This window comes from Salmo salar, chromosome 17 (genome assembly GCF_965601325.2).
Source record: "Salmo salar chromosome 17, fSalSal1, whole genome shotgun sequence".
Taxonomy (NCBI): Eukaryota; Metazoa; Chordata; class Actinopteri; order Salmoniformes; family Salmonidae; genus Salmo; species Salmo salar.
Window position 1 is genome coordinate 57664186 of NC_138307.1, and position 27433 is coordinate 57691618.

The 27433-nt window shown below is 47.2% G+C and overlaps 1 protein-coding gene across 1 annotated transcript in view; it reads left to right on the forward strand.

The window, feature by feature from the left end:
- LOC106576215 (CUGBP Elav-like family member 2) overlaps positions 1 to 27433 on the forward strand; it is a 291724-nt gene that overhangs the window by 129050 nt on the left and 135241 nt on the right. The gene's annotated exons all lie outside the window — the stretch shown is intronic.

Genomic DNA, 27433 nt, shown 5'->3' on the forward strand with positions numbered 1-27433 from the left:
CCCCTCCAGCCCTTCACCATTCACGGTCCACTTACACTTTATCCCCTCGCCCCTGACTCTCTCTAACCTGAGCCCAGCCAGCGGGATGGAGTTGTCACCGAGACGGTTACAGATGTATCACACATCCAGGAGGCGTTATCACGGAAACCCGGCGGCCATGATGGCTACAATCCCTGGATGTGTGAGAGTAAATGGACACCGTTACAACTCTGGCCGTGTGTGGAAACCATGATGAGAGTATAGCTCTGTTGGTAGAGCATGGCGCTTGTGGGTTCAATTCCCGTGGGGGACCAGTATGAAAGAAAATATGAACATGTATGCACTCACTACTGTATGTCTCTCTGGATAAGACCGTCTGCTAAATGACAAATAGAAATGATGTAAATGTGGCAACCAACTGGCTCCAACCACAACAGTCTACAGGTGTAACAGTCTACAGGTGTAACAGTCTACAAGTGTAACAGTCTACAGGTGTAACAGTCTACAGGTGTAACGGTCTACAGGTGTAACGGTCTACAGGTGTAACAGTCTACAGGTGTAACAGTCTACAGGTGTAACAGTCTACAGGTGTAACAGTCTACAAGTTTAACAGTCTACAGGTGTAACAGTCTACAGGTGTAACAGTCTACAGGTGTAACAGTCTACAGGTGTAGCGCGGTCTACAGGTGTAGTGCGGTCTACAGGTGTAGCACGGTCTACAGGTGTAACAGTCTACAGGTGTAACGGACTACAGGTGTAACAGTCTACAGGTGTAACAGTCTACAGGTGTAACGGTCTACAGGTGTAACGGTCTACAGGTGTAACGGTCTACAGGTGTAACGGACTACAGGTGTAACGGACTACAGGTGTAACGGTCTACAGGTGTAACAGTCTACAGGTGTAACGGTCTACAGGTGTAACGGTCTACAGGTGTAATAGTCTACAGGTGTAATAGTCTACAGGTGTAACAGTCTACAGGTGTAATAGTCTACAGGTGTAACGGACTACAGGTGTAACAGTCTACAGGTGTAACAGTCTACAGGTGTAACAGTCTACAGGTGTAATAGTCTACAGGTGTAACGGTCTACAGGTGTAACAGTCTACAGGTGTAACAGTCTACAGGTGTAACGGTCTACAGGTGTAACAGTCTACAGGTGTAACGGTCTACAGGTGTAACGGTCTACAGGTGTAACGGTCTACAGGTGTAACGGTCAACGGCGACTCTAACTCTACTGGTATTTACATACTGGGCAGGTTAGCTCTACTGTTAGTGGTATTAGATGTAGCCTTCTAGCAAAATAGTCTTCTAGGACAGGTGTTGAGTTTCATGTGGCCACATTCACCCAGTGGCCATGTGTCTCCATCCTAAATCTACAGCACTCTGGAAAAGATGGGAGCCCCACCCTTCCAACACACCACCTCCAGAGAGACTTAAATCTTAGTCAGCCACAAGTTCTAACCATCTCTCTGCACTTTGTCATTGTTGTTTTCTTCAACTTTCGCTCCCTCAGCTGGCCAGCATCTAGGAGCGTAGGAGTGTCCAATCTTTAAATCTTAAGTTACATCGGAGAGGCCGTCAGGCCGTTTGTCTTGTCTTGGCTGGGCTCTAAAGGGACAGGTCCATAAACGGGGCTGTGAGGGTCACTCTGTGGTTTACGTCTCTATCAGGATCAGGGAGGGAAGGAGCATCGGGCCGAGACGGGACAGCACAGCTGGGTTTTAACACGGCAGTAAATTACCTTTATGCCCCAGCACAAAATACTACCTCTCCCTCCCCTCCTCCCTCCAGTCCCTCCTTAAGAGAACAAAATGGAGGAGAGGAAGGAGGATATGTGGAGGATATCCCTCCTGGGTGATTTGGTAGATAGGTCTGGTTCTACTGGGAGGTTTAAACATGTCTGTCTACAGAAGATGGGATCTTCCTGAAGAAGGATCTGGCCTATGATCTGTATCCCTTGTCGATCTGTCATTCTCTCCTTCTCATACGAGAGACAACATGATTCTGTGACCAGCGCGTTGCATTACATAACAATATCACTCCGGACTCGTGAAACCATAGTCCTGTTTCTCACGTCTTTGGGAGCGTTTTAGGATCTGTCTTCCGTAGCCATGGATAAAAGTCAACAGGGATTGGCTGCTGTGGCCCGGGGTGGAGGCGGAGTCCCACGTTCTGATTAGGCTTATTATTACAGATTAGCCCCAGAGCATGCTGGGAGTTAGCGTAGCTCGCTTAAATCGAGTCAAGATTCTCTGAGCAGGGCTAACACTAAGGTTATAGGATGCCAGAGCAACTGTGTTCTAGGATATGTGTTTCCTCTAGATGTGTTCCGTGTGGTCCATCATCCGGTGTATGACACACCATCGTGTCTCTGTGATGGCTGGCTCTCTGTCAGTCTGTCACCTTGTCCCCTGGGCTTTGGGTCATTCAGTCTAAAACCTGGATGTGCTTTCACACCACTCCCTCCATCCACTTCCATTATGCCACCGCACATCTCCTTCACGTCCATCTTCCTCTATCCCTCTCTTTCCCACTCCTCCTCTCATCACCCTGTCTTTCTAATGGAGGGGAGAGGGATTCTTTCACAGCTGTAATCAATCTAGAGGCGCTGGTACTGGAGAAGTGATTTGTACCCAGCATCCAGAATGACCATCTCTTCTTCTGTCTTCCCTCCCTCCCTCCCTCCCTGTGTCTGAATCCCAATGATCAAGTTGACCCCTCTGTTTTATTGATTTATTCTTAAATTCCTCACTTACCCTCTAGCCCCCTGTAGTAAAATACTCTGCCATCATAAATCCCCTCCACATTCTCCCACATCTCTGCCTTTGCCTAGTTGACACTTCCCCTCTCTCCGTCTCTTTCTCTCCAATCTCTCTCTCTCTCTCTCTCTCTCTCTCACACACTCTGTTCTGTCGCTCACTCTCTGTTCTGTCGCTCTCTCTCTGTTCTGTCGCTCTCTCTCACTCTCTGTTCTGTCGCTCTCTCTCACTCTGTTCTGTCGCTCTCTCTCTCTGTTCTGTCGCTCTCTCTCACTCTGTTCTGTCGCTCTCTCTCACTCTCTGTTCTGTCACTCTCTCACTCTGTTCTGTCGCTCTCTCTGTCTCTGTCTCTCTCTCTCTGTTTTGTCTCTCTCTTTGTCTCTCTGTTTTGTCTCTCTCTCTGTCTCTCTCTGTTTTGTCTCTCTCTTTGTCTCTCTCTGTTTTGTCTCTCTCTCTGTCTCTCTCTGTTCTGTCTCTGTCTCTCTCTCTCTCTCTCTCTCTCTGTTCTCTTTCTCTCTCTCTCTCTCTGTTCTCTCTGTCTCTGTCTCTGACTGTGTGTGTGGTGGGGCGAAGGCCATATCCTATACACCCTAAAGCCAGCTAGTGAGCGCGCCCACAAGAGTAGCTCTCATTCTGTCTGTAATGGGACTTCTCCACAGAGTGGGGATAATTATGCAAATCCCTGCCTCATCCTCATTGGCTCGGGTCGAGGCCGTGACATTAACGAACAGCATGGTGCGTAGAGAGACAGACAGAGGGAAGGAGAGAAAAAGAGGACGGGCCCCTCTATAGCTACATGTGAAGTGCATACATACTGTAACTGGACACACACATTACTCTACTTTACTACTCTACATCTACCTCAAATCTAAGCCCTCTAGCATCTCAGTTTGATAGTTTCACAGTTACCATCACTGTAGACTTTTGGGAGAATGTGTGTGCCCCTCCTCTTGTTGAAGCTTTTCCATGTTCAGCCTTGCCGGGAATTGATCAGTGGGGAGAATAATCAAGCCTTTTATCTTTCAGCAGTCACCACTTCCGTTTCCACGGAGACACACTGGTGCGTTGCCGGCGCATCTGGGTCGTATCTGGGCAACCCAGGAACCCTGCCAGGGCCTAATACCCACCTATCATTACATACACCGTCACACACACGTAGTGTAGTTAGAGCAGTTAGTGTAGTTAGAGCAGTTAGTGTAGTTAGTGTAGTTAGAGCAGTTAATGTAGTTAGAGCAGTTAGAGAAGTTAGTGTAGTTAGAGCAGTTAGCGTAGTTAGAGAAGTTAGTGTAGTTAGAGAAGGTAGAGCAGTTAGTGTAGCTGGAGCAGTTAGAGAAGTTAGTGTAGTTAGAGAAGTTAGAGCAGTTAGAGCAGTTAGAGCAGTTAGAGCAGTTAGTGTAGTTGGAGCAGTTAGAGAAGTTAGTACAGTTAGAGCAGTTAGTATAGTTAGAGGAGTTAGCAGTTAGTATAGTTAGTGTAGTTAGAGCAGTTAGAGAAGTTAGAGCAGTTAGAGAAGTTAGAGCAGTTAGAGAAGTTAGCGTAGTTAGAGAAGTTAGTGTAGTTAAAGCAGTTAGTGTAGTTAGAGCAGTTAGAGAAGTTAGTGCAGTTAGAGAAGTTAGTGTAGTTAGAGAAGTTAGTGTAGTTAGAGCAGTTAGTGCAGTTAGAGCAGTTAGTGTAGTTGGAGAAGTTAGAGAAGTTAGTACAGTTAGAGCAGTTAGTGTAGTTAGAGTAGTTAGCAGTTAGTGTAGTTAGAGAAGTTAGAGAGGTTAGTGTAGTTAGAGCAGTTAGTGTAGTTAGTGCAGTTAAAGCAGTTAGTGTAGTTAGAGAAGTTAGTGCAGTTAGTGCAGTTAGAGCAGTTAGAGAAGTTAGTACAGTTAGAGCAGTTAGTGTAGTTAGTGTAGTTAGTGTAGTTAAAGCAGTTAGTGTAGTTAGAGCAGTTAGTGTAGTTAGTGTAGTTAGTGCAGTTAGAGCAGTTAGAGCAGTTAGTGTAGTTAGTGTAGTTAGTGCAGTTAGTGCAGTTAGAGCAGTTAGAGAAGTTAGAGCAGTTAGTGTAGTTAGTGTAGTTAGAGCAGTTAGAGCAGTTAGTGTAGTTAGTGTAGTTAGAGAAGTTAGTGTAGTTAGTGTAGTTAGTGCAGTTAGAGCAGTTAAAGCAGTTAGTGTAGTTAGTGTAGTTAGAGCAGTTAGTGTAGTTAGTGTAGTTAGTGTAGTTAGTGTAGTTAGTGCAGTTACAGCAGTTAGAGCAGTTAAAGCAGTTAGTGTAGTTAGAGCAGTTAGCCAGCAGCTGGTGAAATAGGAGCCTCTCCCAGAGTATCACCCACCCTAGAGAGGGGAAACACAGCCAAACATCCTCTCCCTCTATCCCCTTCTCTTCTCCTCTCATCCCTGTTTCGTTCCCCAAGCATGAGCAATTCACAGTTAAACTAATTCAATTTTCCTCCCGGCCAGGCCCACATGGGACGGCATTGGAATTCTGGTTTGTCATGATAAAATGATTACACGGCATTGTGTTTCTGCCGGGGCATCTCCTGACGCATTTATTACAATCTGTCAGGACCCATGTAGATCGTCCGGCTCTCTCTCCTCCGCCGCCGCTCGCCCCACTGACACCACACCCTCCCTCCCTCCCTCCCCGGCCGAATAGGATATTCCTTATGAGATACGTCGCTCCTGGCAGACACATAATCTGATTACATCCTCTAGATTAAAAATATATTGAATTTTATTTTCCTTCCTTCCTCTCCTCACGCTCTTGCACTATCCTATATCTCTCTCTTTTTTCTCTCCATCTCCCTCATCCTCTCTACCATTCTCTCCCTACTCCTGAATGGAGAGATACTCATTGAATACTCATCTCATCTCTCTCTCACAGGGTTATATTACACCTTCTTATTTTTCAAATTGGTTCTCCCTCTCTCCTCCCTTTCTCCCTCCCTTCTCCTTCCTCCCTTCTCTCCCCTCTCTCCTCCCTTCTCCCTTCTCCCTCCTCCCTCCCCCCTCCCTCCTCCCTTCTCCCTCCTCCCTTCTCCCTCCTCCTTCCTCCCTCCCTTCTCCCTCCTCCCTTCTCCCTCCTCCCTCCTCCCTTCTCCCTTGTCCCTCCTCTCTCTTCCCTTCTCCCTCTTCCCTTCCCCCTCCTCCCTTCTCCCTCCTCCCTTCTCCCTCCTCCCTCCTCCCTCCCCCCTCCCTCCTCCCTTCTCCCTCCTCCCTTTTCCATCCTCCCTTCTCCCTCCTCCTTCCTCCCTCCCTTCTCCCTCCTCCCTTCTCCCTCCTCCCTTCTCCCTCCTCCCTCCTCCCTCCCCCCTCCCTCCTCCCTTCTCCCTCCTCCCTTCTCCCTCCTCCCTTCTCCCTCCCTTCTCCCTCCTCCCTTCTCCCTCCTCCCTTCTCCCTTGTCCCTCCTCTCTCTTCCCTTCTCCCTCCTCCCTTCTCCCTCCTCCTTCCTCCCTCCCTTCTCCCTCCTCCCTTCTCCCTCCTCCCTCCTCCCTTCTCCCTTGTCCCTCCTCTCTCTTCCCTTCTCCCTCTTCCCTTCTCCCTCCTCCCTTCTCCCTCCTCCCTTCTCCCTTCTCCTTCCTCCCTTCTCCTTCCTCCCTTCTCCCTCCTCCCTTCTCCCTCCTCCCTTCTCCCTCTTCCCTTCTCCCTCCTCCCTTCTCCCTCCTCCCTTCTCCCTTCTCCTTCCTCCCTTCTCCCTCCTCCCTCCTCTCTCTTCCCTTCTCCCTTCTCCCTTCTCCCTCTTCCCTCCTCCCTTCTCCCTCCTCCCTTCTCCCTCTTCCCTCCTCCCTTCTCCCTCCTCCCTTCTCCCTCTTCCCTCCTCCCTTCTCCCTCCTCCCTTCTCCCTCTTCCCTCCTCCCTTCTCCCTCCTCCCTTCTCCCTCTTCCCTCCTCCCTTCTCCCTCCTCCCTTCTCCCTCTTCCCTCCTCCCTTCTCCCTCCTCCCTACTCCCTTCTCCCTTGTCCCTCCTCTCTCTTCCCTTCTCCCTCCTCCCTTCTCCCTCTTCCCTTCTCCCTCCTCCCTTCTCCCGTCCTGTCAGCTATCTGTCAAGTGTGATTTGGGGCTGCCAGTCAATCAGAGAGGGGGGACATGCACGCACACACACACACACTCACACACTGCACTTCAGACATGAGAGAGGGGGGTTATGGGTAATGGGCAGTGGCCGTCACTTAGAGCCACTGGGCGGTGTTTGTGTGTAGTGTGTAGAAGTGTGTGTGTGTGTGTGTGTGTGTGTCTTGTCCATCCAATCATTCTTTCCATCAGCCAACCAATTCCTGTTGTGATTCCATAGTTGTCGACACCACTGTCCCCTCTTTCCCCATCCTCTCTTCATCCCCCCATCCTCTCTCCATCCCCCCATCCCATCCTCTCTTCATCCCCCATCCTCTCTTCATCCCCCATCCTCTCTCCATCCCCCCATCCCATCCTCTCTTCATCCCCCCATCATCTCTCCATCCCCCCATCCCATCCTCTCTTCATCCCCCCATCATCTCTCCATCCCATCCTCTCTCCATCCCCATCCTCTCTCCATCCCCCCATCCTCTCTCCATCCCCCATCCCATCCTCTCTCCATCCCCCCATCCCATCCTCTCTCCATCCCCCATCCTCTCTCCATCCCCCCATCCCATCCTCTCTTCATCCTCCCATCATCTCTTCATCCCCCCATCCCATCCTCTCTCCATCCCCCATCCTCTCTCCATCCCCCATCCTCTCTCCATCACCCATCCCATCCTCTCTTCATCCCCCCATCCTCTCTTCATCCCCCATCCTCTCTCCATCCCCCCATCCTCTCTCCATCCCCCATCCCATCCTCTCTTCATCCCCCATCCCATCCTCTCTTCATCCCCCCCATCCTCTCTCCATCCCCCCATCCCATCCTCTCTTCATCCCCCCATCCTCTCTCCATCCCCCCATCCCATCCTCTCTCCATCCCCATCCCATCCTCTCTCCATCCCCATCCCATCCTCTCTCCATCCCCCATCCCATCCTCTCTTCATCCCCCCATCCCATCCTCTCTTCATCCCCCATCCCATCCTCTCTTCATCCCCCCACCCCATCCTCTCTTCACCCCATCCTCTCTCCATCCCACATCCTCTCTCCATCCCCCCATCCTCTCTCCATCCCCCCATCCTCTCGTCATCCCCCATCCTCTCTCCATCCCCCCATCCCACCCTCTCTTCATCCCCCCATCCCATCCTCTCTTCATCCCCCCACCCCATCCTCTCTTCACCCCATCCTCTCTCCATCCCACATCCTCTCTCCATCCCCCCATCCTCTCTCCATCCCCCATCCCATCCTCTCGTCATCCCCCATCCCCTCTCCATCCCCCCATCCCACCCTCTCTTCATCCCCCCATCCCATCCTCTCTTCATCCCCCCATCCCATCCTCTCTTCATCCCCCATCCCATCCTCTCTCCATCCCCCCATCCCATCCTCTCTTCATCCCCCATCCCATCCTCTCTCCATCCCCCCATCCCATCCTCTCTCCATCCCCCCATCCCACCCTCTCTTCATCCCCCCATCCCATCCTCTCTTCATCCCCCCATCCCATCCTCTCTCCATCCCCCATCCCATCCTCTCTTCATCCCCATCCCATCCTCTCTTCATCCCCTCATCCCATCCTCTCTTCTTCCCATCTTCCCTCTCATCTGATAGGAGAGGCAAGGGAGAGTCAAAGCCCAGAGGCACGGTCCCAGAGGGAGTCATTAAACCACTGTGGCACACACACACACACACACACACACACACACACACACACACACACACACACACACACACACACACACACACACACACACACAGTCCTGTCTCTATCTCTTTACCACCATAGCCTTCCAGCAGGTCTATGGCCCACGCTGTCACTCCTCTCATCTCCTCTCATCTGTCACTGACAGCTACACAGCTGTCCCTGTACTGACCCTCTATCTGTCACTGACAGCTACACAGCTGTCCCTGTACTGACCCTCTGTCTGTCACTGACAGCTACACAGCTGTCCCTGTACTGACCCTCTGTCTGTCACTGACAGCTACACAGCTGTCCCTGTACTGACCCTCTGTCTGTCACTGACAGCTACACAGCTGTCCCTGTACTGACCCTCTGTCTGTCACTGACAGCTACACAGCTGTCCCTGTACTGACCCTCTGTCTGTCACTGACAGCTACACAGCTGTCCCTGTACTGACCCTCAATCTGTCACTGACAGATACACAGCTGTCCCTGTACTGACCCTCTGTCTGTCACTGACAGCTACACAGCTGTCCCTGTACTGACCCTCTGTCTGTCACTGACAGCTACACAGCTGTCCCTGTACTGACCCTCTGTCTGTCACTGACAGCTACACAGCTGTCCCTGTACTGACCCTCTGTCTGTCACTGACAGCTACACAGCTGTCCCTGTACTGACCCTCTGTCTGTCACTGACAGCTACACAGCTGTCCCTGTACTGACCCTCTATCTGTCACTGACAGCTACACAGCTGTCCCTGTACTGACCCTCTGTCTGTCACTGACAGCTACACAGCTGGCCCTAAGCCAATGGCATGACTGTTTAGACCACACTAATAGATGTGCAGTGTGAGCTGACACTGTTCTTTAATTCTGAGTGGTCTCTTCTACACTGTATATTTCTATCTAAGCATTATGTCAAGTTGTTCATTGCAACATATAACAATGTTATGCCTGTCAGTACAAGACTCTACAGCTAGACTCTACAGCTACCCTCTCTATCACTGTTATACATACCAGATTGTATTGTTTGTTGTTCTCTTTCACCCCGTGTGTGTGTGTGCGTGTGCGTGTGCGTGTGCGTGCGTGTGCGTGCATGTGTAAGATTTTCCTCAGACACCGGCGTTAATCAAGAGTATTCATTAGACTCTGTAATTATTTCCTTTCCCTAAGGCCGTACTACGAGGTTGTCGGCCTCCCTGTAACATTCTGCAACTGTTGGGAGAAACATAACACCATATTCATCCCAGGTAGGGGATTGGATCTGTCCTTTCCGGTGGCGGGACGTTCAGCCAGGAAGTCTGGGGGAGGTAGATAGTCTTCCAGCTTGGTAATTCCACTCTTGGATATTGGATGAAGAAACCAGGTCTGGTTTTAATCAGGCTCCTTACAGAAATGAGTTGAACAGATTCACCTGGATTCACCTGGTCAGTCAGTCTATGTCATGGAAAGAGCAGGTGTTCTTAATGTTTAGTAAACTCAGTGTATACGTTTTATAGAGCAGAGAGTGTATATTAGTTTTTTTTTTTTACACTGTGTCTGCATCTGAAATGGCACCCTATTCCGTATTTAGTACACTACTTTTGTAGTCCCAAAGCAGTGCACTATATAGGGAATAGGGAGTCATTTCACAGCTTGTGTTATGTGTAGTCCAGATCTGTCAGGGCATGTTTGGAGCCCTCCCCAAAGCCTGACCTTAGTGAGACCATGCACCTCACCGGACGTCGCTGACAAACGGATGGCAGCTCGGCTTATCTCACATATATCCCCGCTGTCACTGACAGATAAATGACTCCTGGGTTTTGTAATATGTATTCTGTGCACCTACAGATGTTCCCTGTACAAGGTCTAGTGGTGTGTGTGTGTGTGTGTGTGTGTATGTGTGTGTGTGTGTGTGTGTGTGTGTGTGTGTGTGTGTGCGTATGCGCGCGCCTGCGTGTTGTGAAACAGAGAGAGACCCGGAGGAACCTACATATGGATGCTTCAACATATGGCTGAAGGTGTTCCGGGGAACATCAAATCCCACAAACACACACATCTACACGACATGCCTTCATACAATGAACATGCATATGTACAAACCCACGTCACAAGCGAGCACCCTCCATGCAAATGAATCGTCGCGCGTACTCACACAGCGTGCCACATCACAGATAGCGGGATTTAAACATCAACACCATCAAATATTCATGTGCCGGTCGCCCAGGCAGAACTAACACCAAAGGGATTTGTCCTTCAGATCTGAAGACGCTACTGTCTCCCTGCCTGTTCCCTGCTCTCCTCAAAGCCGCTTCCCGTCAGAACATTCCACTGTCGCAGTGCTGTTATGTTACAGAATTCCACTGTGTTGCACTGAAAATTCCACTATATTGCCATAGCATTTCAGTATAGGCTGTTCCGGTATTCCATGGCCTTGCTAGTAATTTCAAGAAAGGCAGGTAGCCTAGTGGTTAGAGAATTGGACTAGTAACCGAAAGGTTGCAAGATCGAATCCCCAAGCTGACATGGTACATATCTGTCGTTCTGCCCCTGAACAAGGCAGTTAACCCACTGTTCCTAGGCCGTCATTGTAAAATAAGAATTTGTTCTTAACTGACTTGCCTAGTTAAATAAAGGTTAAAAAAGGGGAGGGAAGGATGAGAGTGGGTTAAGGAAAAAGAGGACTGGATGGAGGAGAGTGGGTTGAGGAAAAAGAGGACTGGATGGAGGAGAGTGGGTTGAGGAAAAAGAGGACTGGATGGAGGAGAGTGGGTTGAGGAAAAAGAGGACTGGATGGAGGAGAGTGGGTTGAGGAAAAAGAGGACTGGATGGAGGAGAGTGGGTTGAGGAAAAAGAGGACTGCATGGAGGGGAGGGACAGTGAGATGAAAGAAGGAATCTGGTGGAGTTGAAGAGAGAAAGAGGGGGAAGAGGAATGGGAAAGATGGTTATCAGAATGAAGGAGAGGGAGCACATAAAGCCAGAGAGAGGGATGGAGGGAAGGAGAGAGGAGCCAGGGGGAGTTTTTAGGGCAGGAGGCCCAGGGGTCTGGATCTCATTTATCCTTCCCTGTGTGTGCTTACATCATGTATATATATTACTGTGGAAACCATGTTTAACCCTTAACCTCTTAACAATGACCTGAGAAGCACCCTTAGCACGCCCTCCCCTGCCCACACACAGTGACCTCCCACTATAACACTCCCACCCTACCTCCGCCTTCGGGGCCAACTTTAGAGGGATTTGTGTAGGTTGTGAGGGGGCGTCCATAAAAATATGGAGTGGAGGAGGAGAGTGGGGGAGAGAGAGAGGTTGAAGAGAGAAGAGGTGAAAGTGAGGGTATGATAAGTAGGGCCGGGACAACACCAGTATCGCAATACTCGCTAGTATCGTGGCAAGGAAACGAAACACAAAGCAGATTTAACTTCTTCAGGAAAACCATACTAATATTAAAAACATAATTATGTTGTCATCCAGAGTCACATTTATTTATTTTCCAAGCTATAGCACGCAATATTTAACATCCAACAGGTTTTTAAAGGACCAAAGAGTTTGGTCTGCTTCGTGTTTTTATTTTTGAGAGAGGAGAGAGGGTTAGGAGGGGAGAGGAGAGAGGGTTAGGAGGGGAGAGAGTGGGTTAGGAGGGGAGAGGAGAGAGGGTTAGGAGGGGAGAGAGTGGGTTAGGAGGGGAGAGGAGAGAGGGTTAGGAGGGGAGAGGAGAGAGGTTTAGGAGAGGAGAGAGGGTTAGGAGGGGAGAGGAGAGAGGGTTAGGAGGGGAGAGGAGAGAGGGTTAGGAGGGGAGAGGAGAGAGGGTTAGGAGGGGAGAGGAGAGAGGTTTAGGAGAGGAGAGAGGGTTAGGAGGGGAGAGGAGAGAGGGTTAGGAGGGGAGAGGAGAGAGGGTTAGGAGAGGAGAGAGGGTTAGGAGGGGAGAGGAGAGAGGGTTAGGAGAGGAGAGAGAGGGTTAGGAGGGGAGAGGAGAGGAGAGAGGGTTAGGAGAGGAGAGAGAGGGTTAGGAGGGGAGAGGTGCAGTAAGGGCAGTAATGTGATTCTCTCTTTCCACTGTCTGTCGTTTGTCATTCTGACGGCGCGTTATGCAGATGAGGAGCTAATATGATATCTCTGCTGAGCTGATGGATGTTTCAAATGATATAACGGCTCTGAAAAGCATTTCACAGGCTGCTGGCGTACGTGCGTGTGTGTAGTACTATATTACTATGTTATTTCCTCCATGCTGACATGTTTTTTTTCTTCATATACCCACATGTTCAATATCACTGTAATATTTTCTATCTTTGAGTAACACGGATCTGTTGATTGATGATGCAAAAAAACGAAATATTTTTCAGCTACATTTGTGTGTGTGTGTGTGTGTGTGTGTGTGTGTGTGTGTGTGTGTGTGTGTGTGTGTGTGTGTGTGTGTGTGTGTGTGTGTGTGTACGTGTGTGTATGTACCCCTCCCAGTTGTTGTGCTTGTAGCCATAATAACAATGGGGGGGAGTGGAAATCAGAACGGATGGATTCTCTGCAGACTTCATTAGTTAAAACAAAACCAGTTGTCCTTTTGGGCTCGTCTGCAGCCTAATTGATATTGATTTGGTGATTTGCTCAGGGGTGGCTAAAAGCATGTTGGGTGTCATCGTCAATGTAGCTTTTCCTCTGTGGAGCGCGCTCAATAGCACTCTCCTTGATTTAAAAGCAATAGAAGCAGCAATGTTTTTTTCTTGCTAATTGTTAACAGAAAGTGGACTTACCTTTCACAGGCACTTTACCAAAGCCTTAGCAGTGGCTAATGGCAGTGGCTAACAGCCAACATTTTCCTCTTCTAGTTGCTCAAATGTGCCTCCACAAGAAAGTGGTTACATTAACGTTAAAATGGTATTGACTCTGCGTAACTCAGGCTTTTGCCTGCCTGATCATTGGTTTAACAGTGAAGTTAAGGTTAGCCTAGTGTAGGTATTTGGCCTTCTGATGCAATAGTATATTCTAACAGTAAAGTTAGCATTAGCCCATGCCAAGGTTTTCTTATGCTATTTTATCAGTAGAGCTAGAGTTAGCCTAGCCCACACCTTTAGCTTTCTGATGGTATTCTAACAGTAAAGTTAGCATTAGCCCATGCCAAGGATTTCTGATAGTATTTTATCAGTAAAGCTAGTTAGCCTAGCCCACACCTTTAGCCTTCTGATGGTATTTTAACAGTAAAGTTAGCATTAGCCATGCCAAGGATTTCTTATAGTATTTTATCAGTAAAGCTAGAGTTAGCCTAGCCCACACCTTTAGCTTTCTGACAGTAAAGTTAGTATTAGCCCATGCCAAGGATTTCTGATAGTATTTTATCAGTAAAGCTAGAGTTAGCCTAGCCCACACCTTTAGCCTTCTGATGGTATTCTAACAGTAAAGTTAGCATTAGCCCATGCCAAGGATTTCTTATGGTATTTTATCAGTAAAGCTAGAGTTAGCCTAGCCCACACCTTTAGCCTTCTGATGGTATTCTAACAGTAAAGTTAGCATTAGCCCATGCCAAGTATTTCTTATGGTATTTTATCAGTAAAGCTAGAGTTAGCCTAGCCCACACCTTTAGCCTTCTGATGGTATTCTAACAGTAAAGTTAGCATAAGCCTAGCTAAGCCTTTTATCAGGTTGATTGATGACAGTCCTCTCTTTAATGTGACACATTATGATCATATCAATTTGTACTCTGTTCTCATCGACATCACTTTATAGCTCCTCCATCTCACACAGTCCATCGAGCCAGACAGTAAATCCTGCCTCTAAATGATGCCACTGCACTACGCTTCCTAAACCAACCATCTCTCTCTCTTTCTCGCTCGCTCTCTCTTTCTCTCTCACTCCCTCTCTCTCGCTTGCTCTCTCACTGACTGTATCTCCCTCTCCTACTCTCTGTCTCTCTCTTTGTCTGTCTGTCTGTCTGTCTGTCTGTCTGTCTGTCTGTCTGTCTGTCTGTCTGTCTGTCTGTCTGTCTGTCTGTCTGTCTGTCTGTCTGTCTGTCTGTCTGTCTGTCTGTCTCTCTCTCTCTCTCTCTCTCTCTCTCTCTCTCTCTCTCTCTCTCTCTCTCACACTTTCTTTTTCTCTCTCTCTCCCTTCCACTTTCTCTCCTTGCTTCTCTCTATCCCTTGTTCTCTATCCCTCTCCCTCCCAGTAGACAGTGTGGATGTGAGTGACTGAATCAGGGTGGGATTAAAATGTAATATCAGACTATTTAAGAGATTAGAGGTTGACATTTCACCGGCTGAGTCTCTGCAATCTGATGAACTGGCATTCATATATTGATTTATTTTCAGCTTGGTTTTTTTCCGGCTTTATTCATATGGGAAAAAAATAGATGTTATATCAAGGTCCCTTTATGAGCTGTCTTGTCATGGGCTTTGGAGCTAAGTCACTCTGAATTGGTTGTCAGGGATATTTGTTGAGGGGTGAAGTATGGCCTTCAACAATCAAGACTCAATAAGGTGGAGAAGATGAGACCAATAGACAAGGAAATGAATGACTTTGTTACCTTGGCTTTAACAGACTAAAAGCAAGCTCTGCATGGTTGGCATTGACCCAGCTGATATAAGCTTTAGATGGAATAAGGTAGTTAGAAAAGAGGGCTAATTGTTTCTAATTATAACAAACATTAATTCTGCTCAATTATGTGGCGCATCAGTCTGGGTTAACAAGGTAGTGGAAGGTGACTAAAGTTTAATATGAGTCGTTCTCTAGTTTGTCAAGTATGTTTGATCTATGAAACAGAGTCTGCATAACAATTGTTGAAAATGCATGTATGAAATAACATTAACAATAACAATTCATTCCACTGCTATGTGTAGAACAGCATACAATCGTGGCCAAAGGTTTTGAGAATGGCACAAATATTAATTTTCACAAAGTCTGCTGCCTCAGTGTTTTTAGATATTTTTGTCAGATGTTAGTATGGAATACTGAAGTATAATTACAAGCATTTCATAAGTGTCAAAGGATTTTATTGACAATTACATGAAGTTGATGCAAAGAGTCAATATTTGCAGTGTTGACCCTTCTTTTTCAAGACGTCTGCAATCCACCCTGGCATGCTGTCAATTAACTTCTGGGCCACATCCTGATTGATGGCAGCCCATTCTTCCATAATCAATGCTTGGAGTTTGTCAGAATTTGTGGGTTTTTGTTTGTCTACCCGCCTCTTGAGGATTGACCACAAGTTCTCAATGGGATTAAGGTCTGGGGAGTTTCCTGGCCATGGACCCAAAATATCGATGTTTTGTTCCCCGAGCCACTTAGTTATCACTTTTGCCTTATGGCAAGGTGCTCCATCATGCTGGAAAAGGCATTGTTCGTCACCAAACTGTTCCTGGATGGTTGGGAGAAGTTGCTCTCGGAGGATGTGTTGGTACCATTCTTTATTCATGGCTGTGTTCTTAGGCAAAATTGTGAGTGAGCACACTCCCTTGGCTGAGAAGCAACCCCACACATGAATGATCTCAGGATGCTTTACTGTTGGCATGACACAGGACTGATGGTAGCGCTCACCTTGTCTTCTCCGGACAAGCTTTTTTTCCGGATGCCCCAAACAGTCGGAAAGGGGATTCATCAGAGAAAATGACTTTACCCCAGTCCTCAGCAGTCCAATCCCTGTACCTTTTGCAGAATATCTTTCTTGGGCGCCTTCTTCACAACAATTGAACCGCTCTCCTTGAAGTTCTTGATGATCCAATAAATGGTTTATTTAGGTGCAATCTTACTGGCAGCAATATCCTTGCCTGTGAAGCCCTTTTTGTGCAAAGCAATGATGATGCCACATGTCTCCTTGCAGGTAACCATGGCTGACAGAGGAAGAACAATGATTCCAAGCACCACCCTCCTTTTGAAGCTTCCAGTCTGTTATTTGAACTCAATCAGCATCACAGAGGGATCTCCAGCCTTGTCCTCGTCAACACTCACATCTGTGTTAATGAGAGAATCACTGACATGATGTCAGCTGGTCCTTTGTGGCAGGGCTGAAATGCAGTGAAAATGTTTTGGGGGGGATTCAGTTCATTTGCATGGCAAAGAGGGACTTTGCAATTAATTGCAATTCATCTGATCACTCTTCATCACATTCTAGAGTATATGCAAATTGCCATCATACAAACTGAGGCAGCAGACTTTGTGAAAACTAATATTTGTGTCATTCTCAAAACTTTTGGCCACGACTGTACTATGTAGACTCTCTCTCTCTCTCTCTCTCTCTCTCTCTCTCTCTCTCTCTCTCTCTCTCTCTCTCTCTCTCTCTCTCTCTGGCCTATACCATTTTTCATCCCTCTATTCCTCACGTTCTTTCTCCATCCACCCTTCTCTTCTCCCGTTTACTATTTTCCTCTTCTCAACATATTACACAATATGGTGCTGTGGGCTGGTGCCTAGCTGGAGGGAGGCTTGAGGGGGAAAGGGAGAGAGCGAGATGGAGGGGAAGAGGGGAGAGAGGCCTCTTTCACCCTTCTCTCCATCCCTCCTCCCTCCCCTGGGTGGGGACAGGATTCCCCCGGCTGGGGAGACATGCAGGAGGCCTGGCTCTGGGCGTAGGCACAGGACTCACCAGGCTGGGGAGACATGCAGGAGGCCTGGCTCTGGGCGCAGGCACAGGACTCACCAGGCTGGGAAGACATGTAGGAGGCCTGGTTCTGGGCACAGGATAGACCGGGTCCTGAAGACGCACTGGAGGTCTAGAGCGCACAGGGCCTGCACAACCCGTCCTGGCTCGATGCCCACTCTAGCATGGCACTTGCGGGGGGCTGGGATGTAGCGCACCGGGCTATGAGCGCGCACTGGAGACACCGTGCGCTCTACCGCATAACACGATGCCTGACCAGTACCACGCCGCTTCCGGTAAGCACAGGGAGTTGGCCCAGAATTCCATCCTGGCTCTGCCACACTCCCCGTGTGCCAACCCCCAAAAAAATGTTTTGGGGCTGCCTCTCGTGCCTGTTGCGCTCCCTTGCCTCATACCATCCATCGCCTCTCCGCTCTCGCTGCCTCGAACTCCCACTGCGGGCGGCGATATTCCCCAGCTTGAGCCCATGGTCCTGCCCCGTCCAGAATTTCCTCCCAAGTCCAGGAGTCCATAATGCTCCTCTCCTGGTGCTGCTCTTTCCTCCGCTGCTTGGTCCGTTATTGGTGGGTGAATCTGTAACGACCGTCGTTCAAATGAGACCAAGGTGCAGCGGAGGATGTGTTCATCTTACAAGATATTTTAATAACCGAATGAACACTATACAAAAAGAACCAAAAAACGACCAGCAACAGTTCTGTCAGGAACAAACTAAACAGAAAACATTCACCCACAAACCCCAAAGGAAAAACAGGCTGCCTAAGTATGACTCTCAATCAGCAACTACGATCTACACCTGTTCCTGATTGAGAGCCATACACAGCCGAAACAAAGAAAACCACCAACATAGAAAAAGAAACCTAGAACGCCCACCCATGTCACACCCTGGCCTAACCAAAAATAGAGAACAAAAACCCTCTCTATGGCCAGGGCGTTACACCACCCTGTGAAGTTCATCATAACTTATTTCATCTGTGGTCTAAAACTGCAGGCTTTCCTGATGAGTTGTAGTCGGAGGACCACACACCATATCATCGCGTGACTCCAAGTTTACGTCGAAATGATGGTTATTATATCAATATTTGCGCATAAAAGCATTTCCGTCATTTCTCGCATAATTAATTTTACAGATTCAAAAAGATCCCAACTTGTGTAAGGTATTTCTGAAAATTTTAACCGATAAATTTCCTGTTTCCACCAGGCCTGTCGTGACATTTTTTTTAATCCTACGTACTTTACTCGCATGAAAAGGTTGGTTGAAAACCTGGTTAGTGAGAATCTTTCTCCTTCTCTGTCTTTCTGTCTCCAGCTCATTGCTCAGTCATCCTCTGTCCTTCTCTCACTCTGTCACATACGCTCTTCTCTCGTTCTCTCTCTCCCTTCCTCACATCCCTCATCAAACTATTCACAGGCTAATATCATTTTGATTTGTACAGAATGGATTATAAATTAAATGTCAATGATTCAAAGTGTATCATTTAAATTGTTGTATGTTCACCGTCATTACATCTGGTATTAGTGTAGAAAGTGATAGGAAAGGGTTAACAGTGACCGTTTAAGATGTGAAGACCATGATGTCACTCAGCACCAGGGCTCGCCCAATCCCAACCCCCCCGTTGTGCTTGGTATGATGTCACAGAGAATAATCGTCCAGTGGGAGTATGGTATGAATTTTGGGGGTGGGCCCCATCTGACATCATACCTTCAACACACCTGGCCAGACTTAAGACCTGGCACAGTCTCTGAGTTTGTCCCCCCCCCCCCCCCCCCCCCCCCCCCCCCCCACACACACACACACACACACACACACACACACACACACACACACACACACACACACACACACACACACACACACACACACACACACACACACCACACACACTCCTGTTGAAGTGATCATGAGAGATTTAGGAGTTTTAGGTTGGGTGTGAAAAAAGAGAGAGCTGCAAATGGTGTGTGTGTGTGTGAGCGTATGAAGATGTGTGTGCGTACATGCATGGGTATGTGTGCACATGCATACACGCGTGTGTGAGAACATGGCAGGTGTGGAAGCGAGTGTTACAAGAAGTGTGAAAGACAGATGGGCTGTTAGAAGGAGAGGAAGAGGGGCTGTGAAACGAGGGAACGACAACTAGAAAAATAGGGAGGAGATAAAGATGAGGAAGTCCGTGGGGATGGAGAGATGGGGAGGAGAGAGTTGGAGAGAGAGAGATTGGGAGGAGAGAGGATTTACAGGGAGAGAGAGAGGCAGAGATGGGGATGATAGATATGAGAAAGGAAGAAGAGAGAGGGAGGGGGAGAGTGTTAGAGAAATGGGGTAAAGTAATGGAGAGACTGGAGAGAGACAGATGGAGGTAGGATTTGAAAGATAGAATCCAAAAACCACATTCCAAGATTCAGGAGATTGAATACACACAGTACCCAGAGTGTCCCCTCCCAGTGTGTCTCTGTGAGGACCATGTAACCAGGGTAACCAGGGAGGGATATATTATGTAGTGTGTCTCTGTGAGGACCATGTAACCAGGGTAACCAGGGAGGGATATATCATGTAGTGTGTCTCTGTGAGGACCATGTAACCAGGGTAACCAGGTAGGGATATATCTCAGTGTGTCTCTGTGAGGACCATGTAACCAGGGTAACCAGGGAGGGATATATCTTAGTGTGTCTCTGTGAGGACCATGTAACCAGGGTAACCAGGGAGGGATATATCATGTAGTGTGTCTCTGTGAGGACCATGTAACCTGGGAGGGATATATCATGTAGTGTGTCTCTGTGAGGACCATGTAACCAGGGTAACCAGGAAGGGATATATCTCAGTGTGTCTCTGTGAGGACCATGTAACCAGGGAGGGATATATCTCAGTGTGTCTCTGTGAGGACCATGTAACCAGGGTAACCAGGGAGGGATATATCTTAGTGTGTCTATATGAGGACCATGTAACCAGGGTAACCAGGGAGGGATATATCTTAGTGTGTCTATATGAGGACCATGTAACCAGAGTAACCAGGGAGGGATATATTTTAGTGTGTTTATGTGAGGACCATGTAACCAGGGTAACCAGGGAGGGATATATTTTAGTGTGTCTCTGTGAGGACCATGTAACCAGGGTAACCAGGGGGGGATATATTTTAGTGTGTCTCTGTGAGGACCATGTAACCAGGGTAACCAGGGAGGGATATATCTCAGTGTGTCTCTGTGAGGACCATGTAACCAGGGAGGGATATATCTCAGTGTGTCTCTGTGAGGACCATGTAACCAGGGTAACCAGGGTAACCAGGGAGGGATATATCTTAGTGTGTCTATATGAGGACCATGTAACCAGGGTAACCAGGGAGGGATATATCTTAGTGTGTCTATATGAGGACCATGTAACCAGGGTAACCAGGGAGGGATATATTTTAGTGTGTCTTTGTGAGGACCATGTAACCAGGGAGGGATATATCTCAGTGTGTCTCTGTGAGGACCATGTAACCAGGGTAACCAGGGTAACCAGGGAGGGATATATCTTAGTGTGTCTATATGAGGACCATGTGACCAGGGTAACCAGGGAGGGATATATCTTAGTGTGTCTATATGAGGACCATGTAACCAGGGAGGGATATATTTTAGTGTGTTTATGTGAGGACCATGTAACCAGGGTAACCAGGGAGGGATATATTTTAGTGTGTCTCTGTGAGGACCATGTAACCAGGGTAACCAGGGAGGGATATATTTTAGTGTGTCTCTGTGAGGACCATGTAACCAGGGTAACCAGGGAGGGATATATTTTAGTGTGTCTCTGTGAGGACCATGTAACCAGGGTAACCAGGGAGGGATATATCAGTGTGTCTCTGTGAGGACCATGTTAACAGGGTAACCAGGGAGGGATATATTTTAGTGTGTCTCTGTGAGGACCATGTAACCAGGGTAACCAGGGAGGGATATATTTTAGTGTGTCTCTGTGAGGACCATGTAACCAGGGTAACCAGGGAGGGATATATTTTAGTGTGTCTCTGTGAGGACCATGTAACCAGGGTAACCAGGGAGGGATATATCAGTGTGTCTCTGTGAGGACCATGTTAACAGGGTAACCAGGGAGGGATATATTTTAGTGTGTCTCTGTGAGGACCATGTAACCAGGGTAACCAGGGAGGGATATATTTTAGTGTGTCTCTGTGAGGACCATGTAACCAGGGTAACCAGGGAGGGATATATTTTAGTGTGTCTCTGTGAGGACCATGTAACCAGGGTAACCAGGGAGGGATATATCAGTGTGTCTCTGTGAGGACCATGTAACCAGGGTAACCAGGGAGGGATATATTTTAGTGTGTCTCTGTGAGGACCATGTTAACAGGGTAACCAGGGAGGGATATATTTTAGTGTGTCTCTGTGAGGACCATGTAACCAGGGTAACCAGGGAGGGATATATTTTAGTGTGTCTCTGTGAGGACCATGTAACCAGGGTAACCAGGGAGGGATATATTTTAGTGTGTCTCTGTGAGGACCATGTTAACAGGGTAACCAGGGAGGGATATATTTTAGTGTGTCTCTGTGAGGACCATGTTAACAGGGTAACCAGGGAGGGATATATTTTAGTGTGTCTCTGTGAGGACCATGTTAACAGGGTAACCAGGGAGGGATATATTTTAGTGTGTCTCTGTGAGGACCATGTTAACAGGGTAACCAGGGAGGGATTTATCTCAGTGTGTTGGCAGCTGGCTCCCTGTTTCTCCAGTGATGCAGCTCTAATGCAGCAGCCTCAGTGACTGTGTGAAATTGCCAAATATGCCTGTCTGAATGCCTGCCTGATCATAGCAGGTTCCTGCCACCTGCAGACACCCACAGCATGACCACAACGCTAATGTAACGCAAAATAACCATTCAATCTATATTGACTTTGTCTTTGGTCTTTATTTTCTCCATCATGGTAGTGGTGTAATATCTAGTCTGTTGAGGCTAGTGACTGTGTTATCATAAGCTACAGTTGAAGTTGAAAGTTTACATACACTTAGGTTGGAGTCATTAAAACTCATTTTTCAACCACTCCACAAATGTATTGTTAACAAACTATAGTTTTGGCAAGTCGGTAAGGACATCTACTTTGTGCATGACACAAGTCATTTTTCCAACAATTGTTTACAGACAGATTATTTCACTTATAATTCACTGTATCACAATTCCAGTGGGTCAGAAGTTTACATACAATAAATTGACTGTGCCTTTAAACAGCTTGGAAAATAATCCAGAAAATTCTGTCATGGCTTTAGAAGCTTCTGATAGGCTAATTGACATAATTTGAGTCAATTGGAGGTGTACCTGTGGATGTATTTCAAGCATCATGGGAAAATCAAAATAAATCAGCCCCAGAAATCTGAAATCTGAATTTAAAAAAAATCAGAAATCAGAAATAAAAAAAATCTGAAATCAGAAATAAAAAAAATCTGAAATCAAAATTGTCGACCTCTACAAGTCTGGTTCATCCTTGGGAGCAATTACCAAATGCCTGAAGGTACCACGTTCATCTGTACAAACAATAGTACGTAAGTATAAACACCATGGGACCACACAGCCATCATACCGCTCAGGAAGGAGACGCATTCTGTCTCCTAGAGATGAACGTACTTTGGTGCAAGAAGTGTAAATCACTCCCAGAACAACAGCAAAGGACCTTGTGAAGATGCTGGAGGAAACAGGTACAAAAGTATCTATATCCACAGTAAAACAAGTTCTATATCAACATAACCCGAATGGCTGCTCAGCAAGGAAGAAGCCACTGCTCCAAAACCGCCATAAAAAAGCCAGACTACGGTTTGCAACTGCACATGGGGACAAAGATTGTACTTTTTGGAGAAATGTCCTCTCATCCTGTCTGTCGCGGTTGCCTGGTCCTTCTTTAAAAGTAATTTCCTCACCATCTTAAAATAAGCATGCCCTTTCAAGAAAATGTAGAACTAAGAACAGATATAGCCCTTGGTTCACTCCAGACCTGACTGCCCTTGACCAGCACAAAAACATCCTATGGCGGACTGCAATAGCATCGAATTGAGTGAGTGTTCTTAAGTGTGTGTTCGCGATATGCAACTGTTCAGGGAAGTCAGGAACCAATACACGCAGTCAGTTAAGAAAGCAAAGGCTAGTTTTTTCAAACAGAAATTTGCATCCAAAAAGTTTTGGGACACCGTAAAGTCCATGGAGAACAAGAGCACCTCCTCCCAGCTGCCCACTGAACTGAGGCTAGGAAACACTGTTACCACCGATAAATCCATGATAATCTAAAATTTCAATAAGCATTTCTCTACGGTTGGCCATGCTTTCCTCATGGCTACCCCAACCCCGGCCAACAGCTCCGCCCACCCAGAGCTACTTGCCCGAGTTTCCCCAGCTTCTCCTTCACCCAAAACCCAGATAGCAGATGTTCTGAAAGAGCTGCAAAACCTGGACCCGTACAAATCAGCTGGGCTAGACAATCTGGACCCTCTCTTTCTAAAATGATCCGCGCCGTTGTTGCAACCCATATTACCAGTCTGTTCAACCTCTCTTTCGTATTGTCCGAGATCCCTAAAGATTGGAAATCTGCCATGGTCATCCCCCTCTTCAAAGGGGGTGACACTCTAGACCCAAACTGTTATAGACATATATCCATCCTGCCCTGCCTCTCTAAAGTCTTCGAAAGCCAAGTTAATAAACAGATCACTGACCATTTTGAATCCCACCGTACCTTCTCCGCTGTGCAATCCGGTTTCTGAGCTGGTCACGGGTGCACCTCAGCCACACTCAAGGTACTAAACGATATCATAACTGCCATCGATAAAAGACAGTACTGTGCAGCCGTCTTCATCGACCTGGCCAAGGCTTTCGACTCTGTCAATCACCGTATTCTTATCGGCAGACTCAATAGCCTTCGTTTCTCAAAAGACTGCCTCGCCTTGTTCACCAACTACTTCTCAGACGGAGTTCAGTGTGTCAAATTGGAGGGCCTGTTGTCTGAACCTCTGGCAGTCTCTATGGGGGTACCACAGGGTTCAATTCTCGGGCCGACTCTTTTCTCTGTATATATCAATGATGTCACTCTTGCTGCTGGTGAATCTCTGATCCGCCTCTACGCAGACGACACCATTCTGTATACATCTGGCCCTTCTTTGGACACTGTGTTAACTAACCTCCAAACGAGCTTCAATGCCATACAACACTCCTTCCATGGCCTCCAACTCCTTCCATGGCCTCCAACTGCTCTTAACCGCTAGTAAAACCAAATGCATGCTTTTCAACCATTCGCTGCCCGCACCCGCCCGCCCGACTAGCATCACTACCCTGGACGGTTCTGACCTAGAATATGTGGACAACTACAAATACCTAGGTGTCTGGCTAAACTGTAAACTCTCCTTCCAGACTCATATTAAACATCTCCAATCCAAAATCAAATCTAGAATCGGCTTTATATTTCGCATCAAAGCCTCCGTCACTCATGCCGCCAAACTTACCCTAGTAAAACTGACTAGCCTACCGATCCTCGACTTCGGCGATGTCATCTACAAAATAGCTTCCAATACTCTACTCAGCAAACTGGATGCAGTCTATCACAGTGCCATCCGTTTTGTTACCAAAGCCCCATATACCACCCACCACTGCGACCTGTATGCTCTAGTCGGCTGGCCCTCGCTACATATTCGTCGCCAGACCCACTGGCTCCAGGTCATCTATAAGTCTATGCTAGGTAAAGCTCCGCCTTATCTCAGCTCACTGGTCACGATAACAACACTCACCCGTAGCACACACTCCAACAGGTATATCTCACTGGTCATCCCCATCCTCTGCTGCCAGTGAATGGAACTAATTGCAAAAATCACTGAAGCTGGATACTTATATTTCCCTCACAAACTTTAAACATCAGCTATCTGAGCAGCTAACTGATCGCTGCAGCTGTACATAGTCCATCTGTAAATAGCCCACCCAATCTACCTACCTCATCCCCATATTGTTTTTATTTACTTTTCTGCTCTTTTGCACACCAGTATCACTACTTGCCCATCATCATCTGCTCATTTATCACTCCAGTGTTAATATGCTAAATAACTTTGCTACTATGGCCTATTTATTGCCTACCTCCTCACGCCATTTGCACACACGGTATATAGACTTTCCTTTTTTCTATTGTGTTATTGACTGTATGCTTGTTTATTCCATGTGTAACTCTGTGTTGTTGTTTGTGTCGCACTGCTTTGCTTTGCTTTATCTTGGCCAGGTTGCAGTTGTAAATGAGAACTTGTTCTGAACTAGCTTACCTGGTTAAATAAAGGTGAAATAAAAAAATTAAAAATGGTCTAATGAAACAAAAATAGAACTGTTTGGCCATAATGACCATCGTTATGTTTGGAGGAAAAAGGGGGAGGCTTGCAAGCCATAGAACACCTTCCCAACCGTGAAGCACGGGGGTGGCAGCATCATGTTGTGGGGGTGCTTTGCTGCAGGAGGGACTGGTCCACATCACAAAATAGATGGCATCATGAGGGAGGAAAATGAGGTGGGTATATTGAAGCAACATCTCAAGACATCAGTCAGGAAGTTAAAGCTTGGTCACAAATGGGTCTTCCAAATGGACAATGACCCCAAGCATACTTCCAAAGTTGTGGAAAAATGGCTGAAGGACAACAAAGTCAAGGTATTGGAGTGGCCATCACAAAGCCCTGACCTTAATCCTATAGAAAACTGAAAAAGCGTGTGCGAGCAAGGAGGCATACAAACCTGACTCAGTTACACCAGCTCTGTCAGGAAGAATGGGCCAAAATTCACCCAACTTATTGTGGGAAGCTTGTGGAAGGCTACCCAAAACATTTGACCCAAGTTAAACAATTTAAAGGCAATGCTACCAAATACTAATTGAGTGTATGTAAACTTCTGACCCACTGGAAATGTGATGAAAGAAATAAAAGCTGAAAGAAATAATTCTCTCTACTATTATTCTGACATTTCACATTCTTAAAATAAAGTGGTGATCCTAACTGACCTAAGACAGGGCATTTTTACTAGGATTAAATGTCAGGAATTGTGAAAAACTGAGTTTAAATGTATTTGGCTAAGGTGTATGTAAACTTCCGACTTCAACTGTATGTTGATGCACAGCAGACTTCAGTTATTATGGAGTCCGTATGGGGCTGTGTACTGTACAGGACCATGATCTAACATTGCTGTCAAGATCTGATATTCCTTTCATGCCAGAGCTGGCACTGTCATTAAGCTGTACAATGGAGCTTTGATATATGTATTTTTCTAACGTTTTGATGCATTGTTGGCAGGATACCAGGGAGAGGGGGATACCTAGTCAGTTGTACAACTGAAATGTGTCTTCCACATTGAACCCAACCCCTCTGAATCAGAGAGGTGTGGGGGGCTGCCTTAACATCCACGTCCTCAGCGCCCGGGGAACAGTGGGTTAACTGCCTTGTTCAGGGGCAGAACAACAGATTTTTACCTAGTCAGCTCGGGGATTTGATACAGCAACATTTTGGTTACTGGCCCAATGCTCCTACCAACGGCGCTGTGTACGTAGTGTGTGTGTGTGTGTGTGTGTGTGTGTGTGTGTGTGTGTGTGTGTGTGTGTGTGTGTGTGTGTGTGTGTGTGTGTGTGTGTGTGTGTGTGTGTGTGTGTGTGTGTCAGATGTTCCCGTCATAGTTCACAGTGTACAGATGGTGTAATGGCTAATAGAATGATATGGGGGTGGCTATACATTTTTGTGTATCTGTGTATGTGGGAGAGTCTTAATTTGCATCTGCTTGCAAGTGTGTATGGTTGAGTGAGTAATGTACACTGAACACCTTCCTAATATTGAATCCCCCCCCCCCCCCCCCCCCCCACTACGTTGCAGTTCTTGACAGAAACCGGTGCTCCTGGAACCTACTACCACACCCTGTTCAAAGACACTTAAATGTTTTGTCTTGCCCATAAACCCTCTGAATGGCACACATACACAATCCTTGCCTCAATTGTCGCAAGGCTTAAAAATCCTTCTTTAACCTGTTTCCTCCCCTTCATCTACACTGACTGAAGTGGATTTAACAAGTGACATCAATAAGGGATCTTAGTTTTCACCTGGATTCACCTGGATTCACCTGGTCAGTCTGTCATGGAAAGAGTGTTCTTAATGTTTTGTACAGTCAGTGTATCGGTTGCATGTCTTTGTATGTGTGTGCGTACATGCCCGTGTGTGTGTGGGTAGTTGAATAATGGGTGGGTTAGTTAGCATCATGATCTGAGATGAAACGGACAAAACGTAAGCCTTTGAAATGCAAAATGCAGAAGACTGGCGATTGGCCACTGTGCTGGGGAGCGGATAGCCGTCTTTGTGTTTCCCCCACATTTCATCATAAAACACACTCCACACACACACACACACACACACACACACACACACACACACACACACACATTATTAATAAGGGAATAGCTAATGCTTTA